The sequence below is a fragment of the Microtus pennsylvanicus genome, chromosome 21 (assembly GCF_037038515.1).
Source record: "Microtus pennsylvanicus isolate mMicPen1 chromosome 21, mMicPen1.hap1, whole genome shotgun sequence".
NCBI lineage: Eukaryota > Metazoa > Chordata > Mammalia > Rodentia > Cricetidae > Microtus > Microtus pennsylvanicus.
The window spans coordinates 7890315-7917503 of record NC_134599.1 but is presented as its reverse complement, the minus strand read 5'-3'; positions in this window follow the sequence as shown (position 1 = coordinate 7917503).

The window sequence follows — 27189 nt, the reverse complement described above, 5'->3', positions numbered from 1 at the left end:
AAGAACGTGTGTGCTTGGTACTGCCAATCAGGCCGAGAATCCATTGACAGGGAGCTCACAGGCCCCAAGGGTGAACTTCCTACAATTATTTTGCTAAATGGGCATAGTTTCAGACTGCCCTCTGAATTTGCAGCTCTCTAAGTACAGATTAGTGCAGCTCTCAGATCTCACTAGAGAAGTCTCTTTGTGTTGCGGACAGCAGCTGACAGAGAAACTTACAACCATGAGCAAGCGAGAGTCTGTGGAGGGCTCAGTCGCAAATCTCTCTCTCCTGCATCCGCCTCACAGGGACCACACAAAAGAAGGGGTGGGAAGACTGTAAGAGTGGCAGGTAGGTGAGGACCAGAGCATCTATTGGAAATGACAGGACCATGGCACTCATGAGCTCACTGCACCTGTGACTTCTTGTGCCAAACTCCCACAAGATCAAGTTAGTTATCACTGTAGCACTCAGGGAGGAGGGGCTCACAAGCTCCCACCCTCGTTGAGGAAGCATTGACAGCTGTTATCTTCTGGGAGAGGGAGAGTGTGTAGCCTCTGGTAGGTTGACCATGCTTCAGTGAATGACCCGTGAAGCCATTAGCACAAAAAACACAAATCAGTGAGCTATTAAAAAAAACAAAGTGGACACAAAGTTAGAAGGGGGTAGGCAATGGGGGTGGATCTGAGAGAAGTTAGAGAGAGGGGTGGGATGGATATGATCAAAATACATTATATGCATGAAACAAATGAATAAAATAATAGAAAAAAAGAAGGAGATCATTCCACATTTTCTTTGTCCTGAGCAACAGGAGAGTGTGCTGAATTGCCTTACTGAGAGCTATAACAGCCAGGGCAGGTACTTGTCCCTTCCTTGACCTATGGGAGAAACAGCAGGGCAGGGTGGGACCTGATCTGTGAGGAGGCCCCAGTGGATCAAACAGGTACAAACCAGGGAAGTTCCACTGCCCGAAGGCAAAGAGGGAAGAAAAAGTCAGCCCTGGCCTCAGCTGGAAGAAAGAGGGAAAGAGGGCGTAAGGTCAGGCAGGGTAACTTTTCAGGACTGAAGACGCTGCCACCCTGTGTGAGAGGTGGAGAAGCCTTGTACCCAGGGGGCTGACAGAGGATATGGAAGCATTTTCAGGAGGAAGAGTGTCCTCAACAAGTCTTCAGAGAAGTCCCCTAGCTTAAGTACCAACCATGGAAGCAGGCACACAGAATGAAAATCCTGGAGTTGCTTGGGCACTTGCATGCATAATGCTCACAGATGTGGCTGAACAGTAAAGTTTAGTGTTTGCACTAGAAAGCAAAAGGCAAACAAAACCTCAAAAACTGAAAGTAAACTACACAATCAGTTTGTTTACTATGGTTAGAGATATATGAGATCATTGAAGAAATAAAACTGAAACTGAGTAGACCTTGATAATCTTAGGAATTTATCATACAAAAAATCCATACTAATCCAAAGTATTTTGGAGATCTGCTGTTGTTTCCTTAGTCTGAAAAGGAGATATAACGATAAACAGAGAGCTTGGAGGCACTGAGAAGTTCTATAGGTGCTGCCTTCGTTTATACTAGATGGTCATCTTAATCAAAATGGAGGTGAAGTCAAGGGCATGTACCTGATTTTACCCTTAGTAAAGATGGCTGCCAGCCACATTTGCTTCCATCCTAATGAGGTCATCAGCTAAGATGGAGGAAAATCACATGGTTGCTATTTAAAAACATCTGTTTTCATAGTAGATCTATTTTTCTCAACAAGAGTTGAACCCAAGTAAGAATGCCTATGTGTAGTTTTTCTTAAACTCTAAGCCTTTTGTTACAAGCTTGAAGCTAAAGTTTTGCTCCAGAGTTTTGACTATAACCAATGAACTTACAAATCCCAAGATAAAGAGTGTTTACATAAGAGCCTTGGATTTCTTGAGAGCGTCACAGTGATAAGAGACTTTTGGGAGTGTAGATCAGAGAACATTTAATGGAAGACATTGTGGGATCATTTGTTTGTACGGTGGCAGAAGTTGTTACGGATTTCAGAGAATTTGAAAACCGAATGTTTTCATTTTAGGCCACTGAGCTGTACTGAGGCTAAGCCATTTGTCGTAAGACAGTGAGACTTTAACAAAATCTCGAAGTACGGGGAGGAAAAGAGAAAGAGCCATATAAGGTCCAGGAGAGGGTAAGGAAGTTAGGGGCACAGGAGGGCATAAGGATGAGACGGAGCAGACAGTTCTGAGGGAAGGGAAGGAAAGGGACAATTATAGATCTGGAGCCTGTGAAGAAGCTGCAGGACATCCCAAAGGGAGATGAGAGGCAACAGGGTAGCAAAATATAGAAATTCCACCTGGGGGAAGATTCCAATATGGTAGAAGCCAAGGAGGGCTTAGGGAAGAGTCAGAGCAGGCAGCTCAGAAGAGAAGAGGGAACCCCAGGAAGGAGCTAAGAATAAGGGGGTAGAGGGGGGCAAAGAGTCCTGGTGACAAGGATTTTAATGTAGGGCGGAGAGACACGTCCCGAATCAGAGAGGAGAGGCATCCCTTTCCGTGTGACAGTGACCCGGTAGGCGGCAAGGTGCATCCTGGAACACCAGTGTGACTTAGCCATTAAGAAAAGACAAAACAGGTAGTCTTGGGTGACCCTTATCCAGCATAGGAGGAGAGGTAAAAGCAGCTGAAGAAACAGCCTGGGAGAGGCTTTTGGGAAAGGGGGAGCATTCCAGTAGAGGAAGAGGAGCAAATGTCTTAGCAAGTGGTGGGGCCCCAGAGGGCTTAGGAGGCTTGAGATACCCACATGGTGGGCGCTCCAGAGGGTGTCAGAGGCTCTAGGAGTCAGAGAGAGGACATTTACAGACTAGGAGGGGAGAGGTAGATGGTTAGGGCCGGCGGAGGGAGAAACGGCTGAAGATTCAGACTTTTTAGAATTTGGAGCCAAATACAGTGGTGTGTGGCAGAAGCCAGAAGAGCAATTGATCCATACATGCTTTGTAGAGTCGGAGCTGCAGCCTGGCTCAGAGAGGCCAAGTCCCTTGGAAGGGGATTCGTAAATGCCACTACTGTGGTTTCTGTACCAGATGAATGACAAATCAAATGAGGACATGACCGCCCCAAGGGTGTGGTCGAGGAGAAGGTTTACTATAAATATGAAGGAGAGAACAGGCAGAGGCTTCCAGAAAAATCCAGAATGATCATGGCCAGCTGACCGGACCAGACTACAGGGGCTGGGGGTAGCGGCAAGCAGACCAAGAGAGATCCAAGAGCAGAGCCAGCCAGAAAGCAAGAGACCAAGAGGAAGCGTAGTCAAAGTTTATGTGGCTTAGAAGAGAAGTCCAGCTGGGTTGGAGAGGTTTCGGGTAAGGGATGGGGTGAGAAGTGCTGGGAGGAGCCACAGCCACTGAGCGAGAATCCAGATTTCTTTGAGACTTAACATATCCCAACAGGGGATTTCCAGCCAGATACATGGGAAGCTCTCCCACCAGCCTCCCACTGAGAGGTTAGTACAATCGAGATACTTAGTACTAGACCAGGGAAAAGCAAAGAGAGGAAGGTAGGCCAATCATTCTCCTGAACCCAGATGCAATAGTCTCTAGCGAAACATTAACAGACTAAGCACAGTGATGCACGGAAATCTGACCTGGATGGACCAGGTTAGGATTTTAGAATTTATCCTAAAAGAGCAATCTTCTATGGCAAGTCCATGGTGCTCCTCATCGCGGCACCAGAATCAAGCAAACAATGTGATCATCCCAACAAATCAGTAACTGGTCCACACATTGTGACTCTCACAACATCCACCATGCATTTGTTAAAATTAATAGACAGAGAAAACATCCAAGGAAATTGTAAACAAGTCAGACCTTTAAAAAAGAATAAAATTAACAACTGGGATGGAAGGATGTTTCTATACCATTGTGCTTGATCCGTCAGATACTGGCATTCTGTTTGCTTTATTTGTGAATGAAGCCACATTCTCCAGCACATCCACTCTGCTCCGACATACACAACCATGTAGAGATTCTGGAATGATGTATGAGAATGCCCTAAGCAGTGTTTTCTTTAGAATAGAAACATTTCGAGTGTAAACTAGTAAATTAATCAATAAATTTTGGCGCTTTCATGTAAGAAATATCACAGAGCACTACAAGATAAATTTGTATTAACACAGACCGCATAAATGGGGAGAGGAAAGGTCATGAGCTGAGTTGGGCTATCACCAAGGTGACATGTTGTTCCAACCTTCCATAAGTCAGAATGTAAGTGTATTTAGAAATGGGGTCCTTACGGTTTAGGGGTGTCATCTGAATGGGCCTTAGTTCAGTATGACTGATGATGGCCTTTTAAGATATGGACACACAGGTCAGGAGTCAGAGCATAAACACACGGGGAGAAAGTGAGCTCAGGAAAAGGGAGGGCTGAGAAGAAGCAAGCCTGCCGGGGTCTTGACTTGGACTTCCAGCTGCCAGACAGTGAGAAAACAAATCTCTTGCTTCCAAGTCTATGGTACCGACTATGGCAGTAATCCTGGCAATTAGTATAGGTTTCAAAATATGTAAGTCCATAAAGCAAACCACAGAAATTAGTTTGATACTTTGAAGTCGAAAATGAGTCTCATTCGAAGGATGCTTATTGAAAGAATGCGTGTGTGGCTTAAGAAACTATAAAATAAGTAAGGGATAGAGAGAGAGTTCTTGGGTCTGTCTGTGTCTTTTTTGACAAATCAGGGATGAAGCAGGCCAGGCACATGCCACCAAGCCTGGACATGAAACACAGGTCAAGCTCTGACCAGAAGCCACCTCTCCCTGCTTCTGAATTTAGAGCCTCGCTCACAAGTCCCTGTACAGATGCACCTCCTTGGGACTGGTAGAACACTAGGCTCAAACACAGCCAGCTGTCTATCGCCCCCTGTAGACCGGGCTTACTAGCAGGTGTGTTAGTGATGGAAGTAAGCAGGAGTTGGCCGTGCTTGGGTAGCTATTGTCCTAGATCCTCAGCCATTGTGGGGGCTGGCCAGATGTTTCAGTGTGTAAAGGCACTTGCTGCCAAGCCAAATGACCTGACATGGTGAAGGGAGAGAACCAACTCCTGCAAAACCAGAACCTATAAGTTTCCCTTTGACTTCTGTACACAAGCAGTAGCATATCATATCTCTCTCTCTCTCTCTCTGACACACACAGACACATGTACTCACACATATATATCACACAATACGTATATACATCACAATTAATGGACACACACATATATGTGTGTATATATATATATATATATATATATATATATATATATATATATATAATTTGCTATGACTGTTGATCAGGCATGCACTTCTTGTTTCTGAAGTTTTGTAATGCATGCCCCCTGATGACAATATGACATTAGCAGGAATACAGGGCCCAGTAGAAGCTGAACCTTTGTCCTCATGGAACATCCTGTCCAGTAGGAGAAACAGATCTCATTGGGAATGAGATTGAGGCAGCCATGGCATCTGGGAGGGAAGAGGAGTCTAAGCTATAATGATTTAGCCAGAGAGGCTTGAGGAGGCCCTGCTGAGGGCACAGATCCTGTGTAGAGGTGTATGGGATGCATTGGAGCTTTTATTAGCAGAAGAGGAAAGAGAAGGACTCTGCAGGCTCAGTGGATGACCTGCGTGCTGCCTCAATGGCAGTGGAAGAGGTCAGACAAGAACGTGGGGGACAGAGTCAGGAACACAGAGCAAAGAGCCTAAGGAGATATGCAAGAAACACAAAGCAAAGAGCCTAAGGAGATATGCAAGACCACAGAAGGAGCTTTGTGCTTATCTTAAACCTAACAGAAGTCATTGACTAATAAGAAGATAGGAGGTGGGAGGTAAGAAGCCATCAGATTGCACTGCGAAGAGGCCACTGTGACCTGGATATGAAAAGAATATTTGGTGACCATATTAGGACAAAGGGACAAGGTGGGTGGCTTAGGAGTTTCAACCGTCTAGAATCTCAAGGCAGTCCTCAAGGAGATGATGTTTTGAAGTAGTGTGGCCAGAATGAAGCTGGAGAGAAATGAATAGATTTAAAAATTTATTCAGGAGACAAAATTGGCCAGTTTTGGGTCTATTGGTGCTCAGAGCACCTCTGCGAGGTAGCTTCTCTGATGAGACCAAGTGTCTGAAAGAAGATGAAGACACAAAGAGTATAAGTCAGTCAGTCAGCTAGGCCAGAGTGGGTTCCCTCGTTTGCAACTGAAAATGATATTGGGCAAGAAGGTGAAGGTGAGCAAGAGGGAGGTATGAGGGTGGTCCAGAGTTCTGGCTTGTGCCAACTGGAGGCACTATGGGCAGTCACTCTTGGTCATGCCCTGTGGTCATGCATTATGGGCTATTCACTAGGCAAAGCAACTTTGGAAGAGGTCCAGGGGTAGGGAAGGGATTTAATTTTAGTTTAGTTTTGAACTTTGAACATGATAAATTCAAAATACTTATGAGACATCCAAGAAATGTCAAGAAGGCGGCTGCATGTTTAGGTCTAGGCTCAAAGGAGAGCTCCAGGCTGGGGGTGTAAATGTTAGTCACCAGCACAGTCATCAGCATCACTGATGCCGTGGGCACTAATGACATTGTGGGGAGCAGAGGAAGAGAAGAAAGCATCTAGGACCAAGCCTCGAGTATTTAATTGCCAGCAAAAAGAGAAATCTGGGAAGCAGAAAGGCATAAAATCTGAAGAAATCAAGAAGCCAAGGTTTCTCTCTCCTTCTCTCACCCTTTTCCCTTCCTCCCACTTCAACCCTCTCTCTCATCCTGGTTGTCAAGTGGAGACCTGAGTCTCTTGAATGTCAACATTGTCCCTAACTCCTGAAACTTTCTTCTTGGTTTTTCATGCCCTAAGAGACGGACAGAATTATGCAGTGAACTAACCAGCTGAAAAAAAAAATATTCGTATGGTCTCTACTGCTGGATGGTCTGCTTATTGCAGGGACCCAGTGTTTCCTCGACCCTATCCCCAGCCCATTTTCCCTCCTCAGAGTCCCCTTCCGTGTCGCCAGGGTCCTAATATGTGAGTTCATGATTCACGGGCAGGCCCTCCTAAGTTATGACTTTCATTACGTCTCGTGGAGATTGTGGCAAGAGTCTCATAATTGCTTTTCCTGCTTCTGGTCTCTTCTATCTCCAATTTGTCTTTCGGTTGCCAGATTAATCTTTTTGAAACATAGCTCTAATCCAGCCTCTGCCCAGCTCAAACACCACTAATGGCTCCTACTTATAGATCAGCCATGTTCAGGTGGAATAGCATTGCCTGATTGCCTGGGGGTTCCCAGCAATAGGGTAGGTGTCTGGCTGGAGTGGTTGGTCACCCTCCCTGGTCATATCTGACTGGTTCTGGATGATACCTGTCTGCACTCCAGCCCCTGTTGCTTCATTTCGGGACCTGAAGAATGAGAACTCACTGCTTCCTAGAGAAGAAAAGCCACCAGATAGCCAGGCCTTTGAAGATGTGAGTTCAGATTTTAGGCTGTCTTTTCCATGGCCTTCCTGACCTCTTTCTTGTTGTTGTTGCTGTTGTTAGATCTTTTCATACTTGCTTGTGTTTCATCCATTACTTAAATTTTTCTGCTGTTCTCAACTGGGCAAACCCAATCTCTGTTTGAAGGATTGGACTCTCTCTTCTCCAGAAACCATGCTTTATTCCCTTAGCTGGAATATTCTCTTTCTGTCCTAGACAGTTCAACATGCTCCCTTCTAGGGCATTAGCTCCTTCTGCTTTATGTTTCTCTTTGTTTGGAACATGGATCAATGCACTTTCTAAGTTGGGGTGCAAATTGGTCCCCATCAATTTCAACAACATATTTATTAGGCGCCTATCACAGACCAAATAGAATCCTGGGTGTTGATACAATAGCAGGAAATAAAACGAGCGCCAAGTGTCGGGAATGTGTTTAAAGGGGAGTAGGGAGCAGGTAAATACACAGTGTGAGACACTGGCTCATTTTGGGTAAAGCAGGGGGACATGCAAGGGTGGGGAGCGCTCTAGGGCCACACGGTAAGACTTCACCAATATGCTGGTGGGGGAGTGGAGCGCAGGCAGGGAGATGCTTTCCAGGAAGCGCATCTGGAGCATGGGGACCGGCAAGTGTGAAGGCCCAGAGCTGAGCCTGTTAGGAAATGACAGAGGTGTCAGCTGGGTCACAGAACAGAAGGGTGGGAGAGAGAACGTACAGACCAATGTGAGGACTGGGGCTTTTACTCATGTATATATTCAATTAATCATGGGAACACGCATTTGTTTCTGTTGGCAGAAAAGCTGCACTTTTTCAGGGGCTGGAGAGATGGCTCAGTGGTTAAGAGCACTGGCTGCTCTTCCAGAGGTCCTGAGTTCAATTCCCAGCAACCTCATGGTGGCTCACTACCATCTGTAATGAGATCTGGCGCCCTCCTCTGGCATGTGGGCATGCATGGAGGCAGAATATTATATACATGATAAATAAATAAATCTTTTAAAAAAAAAGCTGCACTTTTCAGACCCAGCTCCACCCCACATTGTTAACAATTGAAGACTGATTTGAATCAGAGAGGCTACGGTATTTACTTCTAAGTGACCTTTTTCAGTAGTTGGTTGCACTATTGCTTTTACCTGTTCCCATGTGGGGTGACATCACCAACTTGATACAGTCTACAGTTGAAAAGGACATCTCAGCTGAGTAATTGTCTTCATCAGATTAGTCTGTGGTCATGTCTGCGGGGACTGTTCTGATTGTTTTTTTTTTTGTTTGTTTGTTTGTTTTGTTTTGATTTTGTTTTTTGTTTTTTGAGATAGGGTTTCTTTGTATAACAGTCCCAGCTGACCTTGATTTCACAGAGATCCACCTGACTCTGCCTCCAGAGTGCTGGGATTAAAGGTTTGCGCCACCATCGCCCTCCTGTCTTGATTGTTAACTGATGTACAAAGACCCAGCCTACTGTGGGCTGTACCATTCTCTGGGCAGGTGGAGCAGAGCTGTATAAGAAACGTGGATACGCATGAGCCTAGGACTGAGTCAGCGCACAGTATTCTTCCATGGTTCCGATTTCAAGTTCTGCCTTCCCTCCATGATTGTATTGATCTGAGTGTAAGCCAGATGAACCCTTTCCTCTCCTAAGCTACTTTTGGCTAAAGTAGTCTATCACAACAACAGGACATGGGGTCATCATGGGACACTTATTCCTAGGAACTTGATAGATTATTTTCTACTGTTATGGCCATGCCCGAGCTTGTCCAAAGCCCTAGGTAGGCCGCAGTGGAGTACTAAGCTAGGGCCAAAAGATTACAGATCCCCTATATAATTTTCTCAGCCACTGTTAGTAGCTCTACTTTAAACACATTCTCAGTCTTGATGGTAAAGAATGATACTGTGTTAGAGGGCTGGGTTTAGAGTGCCAACCTGACATAGCAATGCAGGATACTAGTCATCACCCTAGCCCAAACAAGTCCTAGTTCCTGTCATAAACTCACAGATCTAGCCAATGGAGTCAGGTCACGTATCTCCGAGCAAATCAATTCTATGCATTCAGCCCTGAGGTCCAATGTATCTTCAGATGCATTCAGCTCTTGATACAGGAGAGAAGGCTGGGAAATTCTCTGGCACATCTCCCCAGGTGTCTCGGGCTTATTTCTTTGATGTGAGGGACGTTAATTGGCCAAAGGAATCTGGGTGGTCTGTCCTGAGTTACCATCTCAGCATCCCATTCATTTGGGGAATGAAATCTGATATGTTTAAAATGACCCAATCAATCTTTCATTTGCTGTGAAGGGTTTTCAAATGGGCTACCGGGGAGGAAGTGATTTTCCAGCTCTCCTTCAAGCAGCTGGTGTTTGTGCACTGGCCAGCGCTTGCTAGTGTTCTCACACTTCATTCAGACACACTCCCCTGCATCCTGTGTTCTTTCATCCCTGTTAGCTGGCCAAGAGAGTGGCTCAGGGGCCTGGAAGGAGAGCAAAGAGACCGAGGGTGGTGGCAATGTGTTTGTGTCTCTTGAGGGCAGAGCTGTAATGAAGCAGAGTGGGAAAAGGACACCCTGTGGGGAGATGAAGCTGCTTCCCCAAAGTGGCTCCTTCTAAGAACCCCAACCCCAAAAGACAGTAAGGCTAAGACAATGTCATCTGGAAATGGATAGAGATAGAGACAGAGACCCACATTGGAGTAAAAGACTGAGCTCCCAAGGTCCAAATGAGGAACAGAAGAAGGGAGAACATGAGCAAGGAAGTCAAGACCCGCGAGGGGGGCACCCACCCAGGGGCTGATCTATTAGGAGATCACCAAGGCCAGCTGGACTGGGACAAAACCGGACTCACTGAATATGGTGGGTGGACAATGAGGGCTGCTGAGAAGCCAAGGACAATGGCACTGAGTTTTGACCCTACTGCATGTACTGGCTTTGTGGGAGCCTAGCTGGTTTGGATGCTCACCTTCCTAGACCTGGATGGAAGGGGGAGGACCTTGGACTGCCCACTGGGCAGGGAACTCTGACTGCTCTTTGGACTGGAGAGGGAGGGGGAGGAGAGTGGGGCATGGGGAGTGGGGGGAGGGAGAGGGAAAAGGGAGGCGGGGAGGAGGCGGAAAATTTTAATTAAAAAAATTTAATAAAAAAATAAAAAAACAAAAAAATTAGACACTAAATAAAAGAGTCCTGGCAACACCATCAGCACCTGGCCAGAGCTTGGGTGTGTGGTTTCGCATCTGGAGTTTGAGCTGGGAAGTTGCCTCAGCTACTCTCTTGATTTACAGTGGCCTCCAGAGACTCCAGGCAAACCTGCCTCCCAGAATTGAAAACAGGGCTGGCCACAAGAGAAAAAGCCTCCATTTTCATAGCCCTCTTGGGATCGTCATCATTTCTTCAGAGAGCCCTGGAAACCTGGATTTATCTGCTGTGTGATTTTCTCTTTAATCTGTCCCCTGGTGCTCCATTAATTAGCAAGCCTCTTATTTAAACACGAATGGCTCTTCATCCTCCTGCCACTGATCACTGTGAAGTCCTAATGCTGAATTAGGTGCTCCTCATTATTTCCATGGCAACCCACTATAATCACCCATTGAAAGTTTGCGCCTTCGCTATAGGCTCCTGGGAGAGAGAGAGTGTGCTGTGAGAGGCAAGCTCTTATTCAAATACAAATGCCCTCAACCAAAGCACCATAAATTACTCGGTGAAGTAAATTGATTTGACACATGGTCAGTTAGATTAGACACATGGTCTTCTCCTCCTTTCTGTCCCAGCTTACATGGTCATAAACGTTTAAAGGAATACTTTCTATTTACCTCTTTATAGTAGCACTTCTTTCAGATGTCTGCTTCAGATAAACGCATCGAAATTACAATATGTTAATATTTAGATATCGGCTTCCCATAAACACACTGGAAATACGATACGTTAATATTCTTGACAGTCTACTTCATTTAAATAGAGTGTCTTTCTCTACTTTTCCCTGTCTTTACACCGCAAGCCCTCCAAGTAAAACACAGGTATCAAATGTGCTTATGAGCACGCGCATGCTTGCGCGGGCGCACGCACACACACACAGAGCACACACATGAGCACATACATGAGCAAGCATGTTACAGAATAGTCTAGAAACACTTCAGAGCAACTCTTGCTGCCTTCTTTGATATCATCCGTTATTTGATCCTTGGATGGTGATCAAGCCCAAACTATAGCACAGATTATGTGTTTGAGTGCAAGCCTAGTCTGATTTCCTAAGTTAGGCTGGACACAGAATTCCTGTTATCCCGATGAGTGCCAGAACATTTCCCTTTGCTCTTTTCTGAAGAGTTACCGATGCAGCCACGACCCAGGAAACCTTGCAGCAGAGGTGAGTGACGTGAGTGACTGTATGCTTTACATGCTGTCTCGTTGCCTTCTTCTTGGCAGTCGAGTTCGACTCTTGCTGGTTGGTGGAGAGCCTTCTGGGAAGTGGCCACCTGCTAAGGAGCACGTATCATGTGCAGAGTGAGATTCTCCTAGCTGAGTCATGGCATGAACACGCAGGTGTCTGAGTTGTTTAAGGTAGTCTTCCAGGATACAATTTTTTAGCCCTTCGCTCCATCGACCAGAAGGCCTGAAGGCCCGGTTTCCAGGTGGCTGGGCTCCCTGCTCTCTCTGCCTCAGAGGTCAGCATTACTTTTCTTCACCCTGCTCCCTTCTTTCTATGCTACTGATGTTTGCCCATGAGAGACAAGAAGGCAATATTAGGGTTAGGCTCATTGCCACAATGAGAAATGTAGCCTCCATCCAGGCTAGGTGATACTATTGGCCATCAATACCCCCCCCCAGGTCCATGATCCAATTTTAATGACCAGGATGCAGAGTCAGTGCTTCCCAGTGTGACATGATGCACTGCCACTGTGTGATGTCCCTATCTGACAGCCTTTGGATGCAATGCTCACAGTGCAGAGGCCCCACAAAAAATGACTTACAAAATATCATCTAGGGTGGATTCTAATCCTCTTTAAACCAATGTAATCCTAAAATATCATTCTAAGCAATTTGTGTGTGTGTGTGTGTGTGTGTGTGGTTTGTTGAAGGTCTTCTACAGATCTATATTCCGACATCCTTGACCTTGGCCAAGTAACTCTCCTCTGAATTCTTTCTGAAAATTTAAGAGTTGTCCCTTGCTTCTTGAGACACTCAGGGAACGAAGTTGGACATTTCTCATTATGAAACGGTTCATGTTCCCAGTTCCCTGGAAGGGCTTGCAGGGTGCTTTTGAGAGCTAAAAGCTGGCTATTTTAGTTGAGAACATTAATCACGCTGGTTCTGCTGTCGGCTGAGGTTATAGCATCTGATCTCCCATTTCCCCTGTCATAATCATTTATGCTTTGCCCCTTGACATGACACATAAGTCCTTTTTATTATATTACATATTAAATATACCAGAACACACTAAAATCTCTTTGTTATCCAGTAAAGTATAATATACATCAAGTCTGTCTTGATCTGCTCTTCAAGAGGTCAGTGACTAATGTGCCTAATGCCCCATCTGTGAGGGACTGCTACCCATGGGGTCATGAAGATGCCCAAACTCTACAAAGGCTGAAATAAGGCTATATGACTTCGAAAGAGTTCCTTTGGTTTGTTTTTGGTTTGGTTTTGCTTTGTAGGGGAAAGTTTCTGCGAGACTAGAGCCATTCAATATATGAGAAAGCAAGTCAGTTTTCATTGCCAGGTACTGGGTTGTCATCACTGGGTCCCATAATCTGCCTGTTACCGTCTTCAGTTAGGTAACTGACTTGTCCTATGTAGCATAATTACCATACAAGCAGAATTTTTATTTAGATTTGCTTTCTTAAAACGCTGTGGTGCCTTTTCATTCCTCTCCAAAGAAAAACCAAGGTCCTGTAGGGACCATCACTATCTCTGTAGCCTCATTGTCTGCTATTCTCCACCATGAGAGCTCAATTTCAGCTCTTTGGGCTTCTTGATAATTCTTGACCACGCCAGGCATCTTGCCTCCTCAATGTCGGAGGATGTGCTTACTTCTTTCCCACAGCAACTCACCTCCTTGATATCCATGTGGCCATCTTCACTAATTTTGTCCTTGCCCAAAGTTTCCCTATGAGGTTTGTGACTCTCCTAACCCTGGCCTCCATCTATCCTCTCCTAACCCCCTTGTGACTCTCCATAAAACTCCTTACCCTGTGACTAGGTAAGCGTGATACTTACTTTTCTCATCTCTATAGCAAAATAACTGACAAAACCAACCTAAGGAGGAACCATGATGAGAAATGGCCAACTTAATGTCTTGAGTGTCTCAGCAAGTTCCATAGCTCCCAGGGATCCATCCGTGCTTGCTTAGCCTCCTGTTCTTTTTTTTTAAATATTTATTTATTATGTATACAATATTCTGTCTGTGTGTATGCCTGCAGGCCAGAAGAGGGCACCAGACTCCATTACAGATGGTTGTAAGCCACCATGTGGTTGCTGGGAATTAAACTCAAGACCTTTGGAAGAGCAGGCAATGCTCTTAACCTCTGAGCCATCTCTCCAGCCCTAGCCTCCTGTTCTTGGACAAGAGCATCAGCATGGCAGGAGCATGTGGAGGAGGAGGAGGCTGCCGATGCCATGGTAGACAGAAGTAGAAGGAAAGGAAGAGAGAGATGTAGTTGAATCTTCGAAGACACAGCCTGAGAACCACTTCCTCCTAAGGAGCACCATCAGTTGGGGACCAAGCATTCATGATATGAAAGGAAGAGTTTCATGTTCAAATCTAACAGTGCATAATTTGTTTTGCATATGACTAACTCCTCTAAGTTCCATGAAGACAGGACCCTTGCCTGTTTGTTTAATGTCTAACACAAAGGAAAGACGGTAGTAAGAGCTCACTTGTTTGTTCCCTGCTGCCCATACCACAAAATAATCACTCAGAATCTATATTACTTAAATCACTGCTTGGCCAATCACTTAAGTGTATTACTAGCTAGCTCTTATATCTTTGGTTAACCCATTCCTATTATATTTTAACATGAGACTCATGGCCTACCGGCAAGGTTTCAACTAGCCACTCACATCTTTCCCCTCTGGCGGCTCCATAGTATCTCTCTGACTCTGCCTACTCTCTCTATATATCTCTTTCAGCCTGGCTCTATTCTGTTAAGCTATTGGCTGAAAGCAGCTTCTTTGTTAACCAATAAAAGCAACACATAGACAGAAGGATTTCCCACACCAAAAGACCATTTGTCATTGAACCAAAAACAGGCTGTCAGGCTCACGGACAGTTTCTTAGATGTCACATGTACCTGTAGTTGTAGCCCATCGGGAAACCATTCCCCTCTGTAATGGCCATAGGACCCTCTGTTCTATGAGAGGTCATGCTGTTTTTGCTGGGCCACTTCTAGCCTCCCCCAGGTACAAGGGCAGGCACAGGGACTACATCTTCTTGCCAAAGCTACTGGAGTTACTGACCTAGAACTGAGTGTGCACAACCCACTCCAATCCACACAGTACTGTGAGCTCTCTAAGGGAGAGCAGCAGAGGTAATTTCCCCACTGGTGTTGCTTAATTTTCAGGATAAGGGTCTGGGGCCATTTTTCACCATGTGGCAAGGGACAATTCAACTGGCAGAGGGAGAAATGGAACTTGGATGCTTTTATTCAATCTCTGGACTCACAAGCTGCTAAAACAATCTCTGGATATGTCATCTGTTATGGCTAAATGCACTTGTGTTGTCATTTAAGATAGGGCTTCACTTCAGATTGAAACCTAAAGAATCCTGAAATCTAAAAGGCTTAAAGAATCCCAAGTTCCTGGTACAAAAAACAAACAAACAAAAAAACCCAACAACAACAAAAAACTCAATTCTGCTGCTAAGCTCTTAATTTTTCCTTCAAAGAACAATTTCCATGGAAAAACAGAGACAGTGCAATAAAGATTGAATTTGAGTGTAATTTATGAAAAGATGTTTCAGAAGCATTGTCTTTTGTTTGATAGGGAATGGTGTCTTTATTTATTTTTTTTTGTACTTAATTCAGACAACATACTTAGCACTACTATTTTTAGTAAGCTCTAAAATAGTAAATGAATGTGTGGTCCAGATTCTGCAGCTCTGAATAAGGGAAGACAGGGAGGACCCTTCATTGCTCGGGTACTGGCAGAAAGGGCTTTCACTGTGACACGACCCTTGTCTATCAGCTCCTTCCGTATGCAGTACCTGCTACAATGCTGAGAGCACATTTTCACTGAAAAATTAAGAAAATAAGTGATTGTTATCACTTTATTTAGTAATAGAAATCAATGCTCAAATATCAAGCTTTTTACTAGGAGAGAGGGAGAATCAATTTTCTCCAGGCACAAGTCTGCAATAGGTTATCCAATCCCAAGTGGTCAGCCCCACACCTGTGTATATGTGAGCAGCATTCAATGGACTTAGTAGGCCCTACATAATGTGTATTGTGGAATACGTGCAGAGATTCTGTCATATGCTGAGTGCTGTTGCAGATTCAGATGACCAATAAATATCTGTAGCAGAGGTGCTAAAGGTACCCACCAGCTCACTTCTGTACCTTCCACAATACCGGAAGAGTTCGCACAATACCTAGATGTTTCCCACAACGCCTGAAGATTTTGTAATGAGGGTATCACTGATGGTGAGATAAAAGAATGGTCCAGGCCAAGGCTTAGCACTGAAGCTGAGTGGAACCAAGTCATACATCATTCTTCCTGTCTTAAGTGACCTTTCTCTAGATGAGGGCTTCATCCTCAACCTTCACAAGACACCCAGTATCCTAACTGTACGGTAATAGCCTGTTACATTTGGAAGGCTACAGGCCTCATCTGGTGACTTTGATTTGTGACTGGAAAGCATGGTCCTTGCCGGGGCTGCTTCCTCTGCCAGCCAGTCAGTTCTAACATCATTAGAAATGAATACCCACGGGGAAGGGAACTGAATCAGGTATTAGCAGTATTTGTCTTTGAAGGGCCAAATTGCAAGTATTTTTAACTCTTCAAGTCATACAATCTTTGTGATAACATCTCAGCGCTACCATCACAAGGCCGAACAGCCGCAAACACATGAACTAACAAACATACTGTGTTTTCATGAGACTTGACTTACTGGTTGAAGTTTGTCCACTTTGGACACCTGATTCCCTCATTCCTTGCAAAATGAAAGCCTGCCAGGCTCATCTTAGCATTGCAGGTGCTAAACAGTAGCACATCGTGGCTACCCGAGAGATGGTAGTGGACTCAATGGACTCAGCAGAGGCCTGTTCCTAATGATCAAGCCAGACTTACTACTCCCATCCCAGAACGGAAATGAAGAAATAAGTCTCTGACTTTCTCTACAAAAAAAAAAAAAAAATTGGGGTTGGATGAAACAAACCCTCAAGTCTCATTCAAGTTAGAAGATCTTGAAGAAAAGCCAGAAGGCAGAGCATCAAATCTGTGGTGCATATCCCTTGTTGTAGTTCCCAACTGCACGTTTGACACATTGGAAGGCTCTGGGTACCACCTATGTTCTGCAAGCATAGAAGATGGTATTTTTTTTTTCTGACTTGGAGCCCAGAGGATGGTTTTGCATGCCACTAATTAAATTCATCCTCAGGCCAAGCTAGCTAGAATGCTTTGCACTGTGTCCACTGCAACCATGCATCTTTCAGCCGCTCTCCACGTGGGCTTTTCTCAGCAAACCACCCAACACCTGCTTCAGGCCCGCATCACAGAGAGCAAGCAGCGGTCACAAGGAGCAGGTGAGTTCCTATTGTCCAATCTCAATAGCACGGGCTGAGCGTGGCTTCTTCTCAGAGCTTAGATTTTTACAGAATAGAGAGAAAATGCCTCATCATGTCCTTTTAGGTAGAACAAGAGGAGAGAGAAAAGGCAATTGAAAAGACCACACCATCCTCTGCTTACTGAAGCCAAAATAACCAAAAGGCGATGTATGACCGCCGTAATCACAAATGAAAAAAAACTCAGGGCCTGTTTCAGAGCGATGTTCAAAGCGGAGAAGGTGAACTAAATGCTTTTCTACATTTTAGGCTCCCTTTTTATTTTCCTACATGTAGTGCTCATGGGAAAATGTCTCCTCTAGATCAGAGCACCCCCCCCTCCCAAACACACACACTGCTTGTGAGGACACAGTCACAGCAAAACATGGAGAGGATCAGGAAGAACCTTTGAAAGAACAGGGGACATCAGGATTTGAAAATACATAGTTTTCACTCACCCACTGTCTGGGATTTACAGTCTTTGGTCAAAGGTTAGGTGAGATTTTTCTGCTCGTAAGAGGACTGTGGGAGTGTAGTGGGACACAGAAGCTGCCGTGATGGTGCCTGGTTCAAAGCCAACTTTGCAACACATCCTCAGGCCGGTTACCCCGGCAGTCTGTGCCTCAGTTTTCCCATTTGTATGGGAAATCAGTGGCACTATCCAGTATCATGTAAAATTCCAAGCATATCACCCAGTAATCATGTAAGCTCAGTGATAACCCAGCCCACTAAGCAGGAAGCCTGAAATACGTGGTTCAGGCTCTGTTGTATTGGCCACAGCCCTTTGACTGAACGATGTAAACAATGTAGGATAGTCTCAAGACATTTTTCTAAAATTAATTTACATCGTTCATTCCTATATCTGGAGGCAGAGATCCTTTAAATTTTTAATATTTTAATCTGTGGACGTATGTAAAGTTAATTTTTCTTTGTGGTCAACCAATAAGAAGGCCTAATGAAACAAATTTATATTCTCATTCAAATTCCCAGGATGCTCCCAAGGTTTGGGGACGTCATGTTTCAACAAGATGGCTTAGACAGGAGCTGGCAGTTTGATTAAAAACTTCCATGAGAAAAATTGCCCTCTAACTCTGGGTCCCTAAAGCCCAAGTGGAATAAGCCAGGTGGTACCCACCCTCTAACACATATAGATGGCACAACTGTTTGGGGAACACAATTTTAATTCGGCCTTAAAGCCCCGAATTCAGCTTTAGTAACCTATCCCCTCTCATGCTAGAATAAGTGCCTTGAGGCAAAAAAGAAGGTATTTGTTCTGACTTTATAAGATCAATAAGTAGTGGAAGCCGCTGAAGTATGGCTATATGAAAATGTAGAATTCTACGTTAATACAATGCCTACCAATATGGCTTAAGATAAATGGAAGAGGTTAATATTAGCAAGTGAGAAATTGTAAGTGTGGTTTCACCTCATTCTTTTCCATGATCTTAGGACAAATTTATCTGCGAAATAATTTTTCTTAAAAGGTCAAATCAAATTAAGACCGAGGCTCGGAAAAGTGCTGCGGAAACACCGGCCGTTTAATTGTATCTTTCCTACTAAAAGCTCTTGAATGTTAGCACACATTTAATTCTGTCAATCACTGAACAGAAGAGCTCTCCTCCCTGAGCCAAAGGCCGTGCAATGCAAGGCATGTCATTAGAGACAGACATTGCTCTTCTGAATTCTGTGCATCTCTCTGCTGGTACCTCCCCTACACAGGGATCTGAGTCTGGGATACTATTTCATCTACATTTGAGTCCGGCCCTGGCCTCAGTGATGGCTAGGCTGAAAATGCTATTTTCTCTTTGTAGTGATGACCAGATCAAGAGGCTAGTCATCTTATCTCCCTTGAGATCAAAGATAATGGAACCTTCTCCCCCAAGCAATGAGGTAGCAAGGTCTTCAGCCTTGCTCCCTCAGGAGTGGTAGTTTCCATGTATTTTTCAAAGACGTTTCACTGAGTGTGTTAGGCAAGCACACCTGTATGGCACTGCCTGTCCATTTATTCAGACACCTGCTTTCCCGTTTCACAGTCCCTGCTATGGAGGCCAAGCCTTACTGAAGTTTGATGAAGTGCCGTTAACATAAGCAGGGGAGCCACACCCTTTCCCCCTTGGTACTGGTTTTATAGTCAGGGTTTCTAAACTCCCAGCTTCCTGTTGACAGGCGCTTTTCTGAATCTCTCAATGCACAGGGGCAAAGATTCATACAACTACAAACATTAGATCCAGGAACTCAGTAATTCTCCAAGTTTAACACATGACTAATTTGTAACTGGCCTGGGTGGTAAATGGAACTTACGCTGATGCTGAAATGGGAGACTCGGAGCTCCCCACCCATATAAGAAAAATTATTACCAAACAGCAACGGCGGCAGTGTTTAAACCTGGGATGCTCTGCTCCAGGGAATGGGATAGTAAGGGGAGGGGGGGGTGAGGAAGAACAGAAGGACAAGAAGGACAATCATGATGACGACAGCAGTGGCAGTCGCTGTGGTCGGCTCTCCCTGGAATCCGCTGTCTTCCCTATCAGCAGGACCATCTCCCAATATCCTCTGCTTCTGACCTGAGTTCATGCACTGTGTTCTTTCACCTGACCACTAACAGTAATCCAACCACTTCATGCTACTCAACAAAAGAGGCTCGTCTGTCCCAAGGGAGGACGAAATGCTAGTTGGTGACCTTATGAACAGATTGAGGTCCTAAAGGAGTTTTAAAAGATAATAATCATGACAGACCGTGTTTTCTTTATGTTCTCCTTAGAGCAGATGTGAGATGTCTCTCACACTTTTCTCTGTAGACAGCTTTGGTGAATGAAGTCTAGAGAAGGTATCCACTGCTCAGTTTATTTAAAGAACTTTTTTTTTTAATTTTGTACTTAAAACTTCAGTGTGTTCGGGGTAGAGGAACCAAATACCGCATATTAATAACATTTTTGTTCACAGATCTAATTTCATCTTCTGAACATATTCTATGAGGATTGGGGCGATTCAGAACTGTAAACTAGCTATTGGCATTGATTGATGAACTCCAGGGTGGACGCAGCCCTGGCTAGCTTGTCATTTACATCCGTGCCTTTGAATGAAAGTTTAGAGGGCACATTGATTTAATTTGTGGATGACAGGAGTCTGGAAAGGATAGAAAAGGCATTGACTGATAGAATTAGGTTCTGAGAAGCTTTTGACAGGCTCTAGCTATGGGACAATCTGACACGATGGAATTTAACAGCAGTGGATAGAAGACTATGTGCCTATCCCACAACTGGGTGTCCACCTTAAGGGAAAGAAATCAGCATAACAAAGAGACACCTGCTGTCCTGTACATAATATTCCTCTGTTCACAGTAGCAGAAATACACAAACAACCAAAGTGTCCGTGGACAGATGACTGCATAAAGAAAAGTGTAAGAACACACACAATTACACACACACAGGAACACACACACACACACACACACACACACTGAATATTGTTCCATGACAAAGAACATGAAATTCTGCCATCTGCCATAATATGGATAAATTAAAGGATACTGTGTTAAGCAAAATCTATGCATGGAAAAACAGCATACACTTTTATTCTGGAAAGTGGACTTCAGAAAAATAGAACCTAAAATAATGGCCAACAGAGGCAGGGTCAGAAGGGTTGAGAGAGATAGTGGAAAGAGGACTCAGATACCAAAAATAGTTACTAGGAGGAATAAAGTCTAGTCTCTTATAGCATAATACACAGTACCGTATGGAATAGTTCACAGTCAGATATTATATATTTGCTATAAAGAAGTAGAAGAAGAATTAAAATTTTCCCAATACAGCCAGGCAGTGGTGGCACATGCCATTAATCCCAGCACTCGGGAAGTAGAGACAGGCAGATCTCTGTGAGTTCGAGGCCAGCCTGGACAATAAAGCAAGTTCTAGGACAGGCTCCAAAGCTACAGAGAAACTCTGTCTCAAAAAACAAACAAACAAAAAATCCCAATACAAAGAATTCATAAACGTTTAAAGGGATGGAAATGTGAATTTCCATGGTTTGATCATATATATCCTGTATGTATATGGAGATAAAGTTATATCCATATATGTGCACAATTATTATGCATCCATTTATACAAAGCAGAGACTCCTAGTATATCCATGCAAGTACTTGGGTGCCTCTAGGGGTGATCTGCTATGGTTGAGCAGCAACAGATCTGTAGAAGATTCTAGGAGTTTGAGTGAAAGCTGATTTAGTGAGTCTTAGGAGGACACGAACCCCCGTGGGATTAACTTAGTTTAACCCTAACCCTAGCTCTTACTGTGATAAAAAGTTCCAACAGAAAGCAACCTGGGGATGAAAGGGTTTATTTGGCCTACACATCCACGATGCAGTCCACCTTTGAAGGAAGCCAGGGCAGGAATTCAAGGCAGGAACCTGGAGGATAATGAAACATGAGCAGGGGCCAGAGTCACAGGGAAGGGCTGCTCGCTGGCTTGCTCTGCATGGCTTGACCTCCTTGCTTTTTTCTACACCACCTAGGACTATCTGTCCTGCAGTGTCACCACGCACCGTGTGCTAGGCCCTCCCACATCAATCATTTATCAAGAAAACGCCCCCACAGACTCCTTTCTAGGCCGAACTGATAGAGGCACTTTCTCAAATGTGGGTTCGCCCTCCCAAGATGACCTTAGCTTTTGTCAAGTTGACAGAAACTAATCGGCAAAGGGCCCTGGGTTACAGAAATAGGGTAAAAACTGCACTCAGTTACCTTGGTGGTGGTGGTGAAGGTGGGAGGAGCCAGGAAGGAAGAGGTCAAAACTCAAGTCCATCCTAGGGAGTTTCCCCCTCATTTAACTCAGCATGGCCTCCAGCACCTTCCTGAGCTGCGAGAAAACTCTGAGACATCTGCTGTCTGGCAACACTTTTTAAAAAATATATTCGCATGCATTTGGTAGGCTAAGCCGGAGATTTTAGCATAGGAGCATTGGAGTAACATTAAAGGGCCATTAAGGGAAAACCCGTCGGCAAGGGAATAGATTCTCTGGCTTGAGTGGATGCCCACCACTCCTGTTGGATAGAGTCACTGACCTGGCTAAGGGAGCTCCCATAGGAAAGGCAAAACCACTCTCAGGAACGTGCATTGATCTTAGCAATACTTAAGAAATAGGCGGAACTTAATAAAGCATTGGTTCTCTTCAGTCCCAGGATACCTGCTCCAGCGGGATACAGTCTCCAGAGGCTCGGCAAACCTGGTGTTTCACTGGGTCTCTCTCTCTCCCTCTCCCTCTCGCTCTTTCAGTGTGCTGTTGTTTCAGACGCTGGTCAGAACCTAAATGTGCTCCTTCTGGTCCTTGAATTTCCTTGCTCTTTTCCCAAGGCCTCTCTCTCCATCACATGCGGGTCTCATGTACACCCTAGCAGAGGGCCCTTTCCAGCTTTCCTGCATTCCCCTCCTCCAGGCATCTGCTGAGATTTATAGATTACCTGCCTTGGAGGTTTTCTTTAAAACTCCAATAAAATTTCCCTTTCACTTGAGTCCATTCCTAAATTATTTTATTAACCAGACTAAGAAATCTAAGAGGAGGCCGTGGCTTCTTCTGCATCAGAAGCATTTTCCTTTAGAGCTGGATGGCAAGGTGGTCGTTGTTTCTCTGTGTGCTGTAATTACTGTTGAGAAGCCCAATTACACTCTTTTTTGTTTGTTTGTTTAATAATTTATTTAAAGAACTTCTCACATAAATACCACATTTCCATCACTCCCACCTTCCAACTCATCCCATTTGTCTCCTCCCAAATTCATGATTTCCTCTTTATTATTGTTATATCCTACAATTGTTAATGAACACACACACACACACTACCAAGCCCATTTAGCTTTGTTCATATGTAGATGTGTCCAAGACTGAACACCTTAAAATGTCCATAGAAGTTGGAAGGGCTTGAAGGCAGTCCAAACTGCTGCTTGACTGATAGTCCTGTGTTCAAGACAATCAGGGCACCAGGAGAGGGTCAAATAGTCATCAACTAGGGAGTCAAGTCACCCTAGCCCCTCTTTTTAAATGGAGTCTTCCGTAGAGGATTCAGCAGCAGTCTTAGGGGCCATGGTTGTGGTACAGGTTGCAGGGCTCTTGGGGGATAAAGCTGAAGGTAAGGAGTAGATCCCTATCACGAAGCTGGGCTGCCTGGTCAAGAACATGAAGATGTACCTGTTCTCCCTGCTTGTTAAGGAGTCTGAGATTATTGGCTTTTTCCTGTCTGCATCCCTAAAGGACATCCCTAAAGATCCTGCCAGTGTGGAAGCAGACTTGGGCTGGCCACCCGAAACACCGTGTTTGTCACTATAGGGAACTAAAATGATTTTGGTGGCTTTGTGAAATGCTCCAAGGAGGTAGCCACTGCCATCCATGGGGCTATCGTCCTGGCCAAGCTTTCTGTCATCTCTGTTGGAAAGGCTGGCTACTGGGGAACAAGATTGGCAAGCTCCCATTGTTCATGCAAGGTGACAGGCCACTGTGGCTCTGTGTTGGTGTGTCTTATCCCTGCCCCCAGAGGCACTGGCATTGTCTCTGCTCCTATGCCCAAGAAGTTACTGATAATGACTGGTATTGGTGACTGCTACACATCAGCCAGGGGTTGCCTTGTCACCCTGGGCAACTCTGTCAAGGTCACCTTTGATGCCATCTTCAAGACCTGTAGCTACCTAACCCTGGGCCTCTGGAAACAGACTGTGTTTACTAAGTCTCAGGAATTCACTGGCTATCTGAGAAAAACCAGTCTCTGTTCAGAGGGCCCAGGTTCTACTCCAACTGTGGCCGCCACATAAGTGTGTGTGTGTGTATTTTATAAAAATATATGTATTAAAGTGAATATAGCCTGTTTTTTTTTTAAAAAAAAAAGGGAAAAAAGAGTTCTTGCAACAAAGGCTTAACATTAACATCAAGTGATTTAACAGTATTTAATAATGCTTATTCCTGAGAGTAATTTAAATAAACACATGATAAGAAAAAGCTTCAAATAAAAACATTTTTAACAAGTACAAACCTTGCAGAAAATGCACCACGAATGAACATTTGAGCATTTTTTAGGCTCTCTGCCTTTCCTCCAGGAGAAAGCACTTCAGGGAGAGATTGGGTCCTCGGTCTGTCTCAGAGGTACATGAGTCTAAGCAGAGAGACAGGTGATTTGGTGTCAGGAGAGTAGGTAAGAGGAAAATGTCTTTAAATCCTGTTTTTATCTCTAAGGCTTCATCGTTTCCTTGCTTTCATTTTTCAAATCTGGTCACTCTTGAAGAGAAAGTTAATTAACAGAATATGCAAATTAAAGAGCAGCTATCATACTAATTAACGTTTTCATATCACCAGCTAGTCCATTTCTGAACACGTGTAAATCAAGACATCAGTGTCTCTGCAGCTGCCGGAATGTCACACCGGAAAATTGATTATGTTGCTATCAAAACAGAAGAGAGCAGTGTGGCAACGGTGGCCTCTGGAGCCTGCTCAGCTTTCTGCATGAGGACAGGTCAGTAGAACATGGACAAGCCTGGAGGACAGAGCAACGGAGGATCAGGGTGGCAGCATGCACTCCAGCACCAGACAATGGCTTCTTCCCTTACTTCTGTCCCCTCTAACTTCTAGGACTCTTTGAGGGTCATGCCACCAGGTTGGATGTTGCAAGACTTTGCTGACAGAGAGTCTGCTGGACTCATCCAGAAGCATCCCCAGAGGCCACATGATGAGGTGGTTTGTAATTTTTAGAGAAGGGGATTTTGTCAGTAAAGGAATTGCTGAGTTACCCACAAGAGTTCCTAGGCATCTCCCAGATATGCCTTGTACAGCACCAGCTGACATGCACCTGAATTTATTGGGTCATAATGGCTCTCTGCCCCTTTGGTGTGGAAACAAAGCATCAAGAATTCTGCAGAATCAGAAAAGAAAGCCAGAGACTCGAGGAAAAACTCTCCAATGTCCATTCACGGTACATTTCTGTGTGGTCTGTGCTTGTCAAAGGCTTTCCTTTAGAAGTGTTTGCTATCGTAGGTTCACTCGAATGGGATAGAATTATCATTTTTTAACAATAAAATAAGAAATTAGGTAGATAGGTGGACTTTAAGTTCTTTTCAAGTTCTTTTCTGGCTTGAGAGTAGTATTTTAGTTATTTGTAATGTTTAAAATAGAGGGACTAGGGAGGTAGAGAGCCCTTGCTTAGCCTGCATGATGCCTCAGGTTTGATCCTCAGTAACACACACACACACACACACACACACACACACACACACACACATCCATCAACATTGCCATATGAGTTTGTTTATAAAACAATCAGAATTGGCTTCATTAAAAAACAATAATAGAGTATTGGCTTAGCCAGATTCTGATCAGTTTCCAATTGAATTAGTTCAAGAGACTTCACCTAGGGATTAGTTCTGTAGGTGTGCCTAGGCGAGGTGAACCACCAACGGAAGCTGCAATACCTGGAGGTCAGCAGCAGTGGGAAACCTTCTCTCCCTAGGTTTGGAAGGCCAGGGCAGCCCAGGGAGGCTGGACCCTGGAGGAGGCTCCCCTAACGTCCTAGAGCTATTATCAGAAAGACAGACAAGTAGCATCCTTCCCCCCATGCCCTGGGTGAGGCATATGAGACAGTCACACTCAAGTCCTGCAGTGCAGGCTCTCATGGGAAAAGGAAGGCCTTCTATTTTTCTGTGAATGAGTTGTTTTCTTTCAATCAAATCCCAGCTCTCACCACTGGAGGGTGTCAAGATAGGGCACCGCGCTGGCTGAGGAAGGCGTGCTGGCACTTGACTCCTGAGAGGCACAGAAATGAGCTGCACTCAGGAGGAAGGGGACTTGCCTCCAGGGCCTGCAGGAGTAATAGGGAATAACAGCACTGTTGTCTTCCCGGGTCAGGGCAGCAATCTCTGCCCGAGCGAGGGCTCTCGCCAGACCCTTTTGTGGGCATTGTTGTCGAGGACCTATTTGATAAAGGAAGAAAACAAGCTGTTAGTGGTTATTCACACACAAAAGCGAGGTTGGTATTTTTCTGACCATCTTCAATTTCATATTTCAGTTAAATGAGACTATTGGAACTAGTTCTCTGGGAGGAAAGAGAGGAGAGGAGGCATCTCCTCTGCTTCTTCCCGAGTCCGTTTGTTCACTGTGGATGCTTGGAATATTGAAGGCCACACTGAAGTTTCGTTCCTCCAGCCAGCAGGGCTCAGCTTTACAGACAGAAAGGATCAAAGGGGGAGGAAATCTTAGAAAGGGTCTTGCAAGCCTTTTTCTACACATTTGATATATTTATTTTTTAATAAACATTTAATTTTGTGAGAGGAATGGGATGACCCAGACAGACTCAGGTCAGTGTTTTCCCATGTTGAACCATGTGACTGCACCCATCCTTCCTGCTTGCCGCTGACCCAGAGCCCAAATCTCCAGGGGTGAGTGAGTGCATGAGAAGCCCCAGGAGTCCTGCCAGGCTCCCTGAGTGGGCAATGCATTCTGGGATCTGCTTGGTGTGAAGTGAGTCCCCAGAGAATGCCAAAAGCTTTCCCTACATACAGTTAGCTCCCTAGCTCCGCGAATCATTCCAATACGGAGATAGCTCAGACGGGAGGGGCTAGAGCAAAGCTCTTTCGTATGAAATCAGCTTCAGTGCAGAAATGGTTGCAGCTGTGGTGGCAACAGCCTAGAAGAGCACAGTTGGAACCTGTAGGCACTAATCTGTACCAGGACCTTTCGTGTGCGTTAAGGAAGTTCCCTTAATATGGCCACAGTCGGATGAAGAGAGCGTTGCTGTTGTTCCATTCAGATGAAGAAAGGTATAGGCCTCAGTTCAAATGCTCATATAGGTATATGGTGTGTGTGTGTTAAAGAAACAGTGAGCTGATCCATTATTCAAGTGCTTGCTTAGCACATGGGCAGCCCAGGGTTCTACCCCCACCACAGCACAAATGGGCAAGGCTTGCCATCCCAGCTCTTGGGAGGTGAAAGCCAGAGAAACAGAAGTTCAAGGTTCAGCCAGGGATGCTGAGATCCTGTTTTACAAAGAG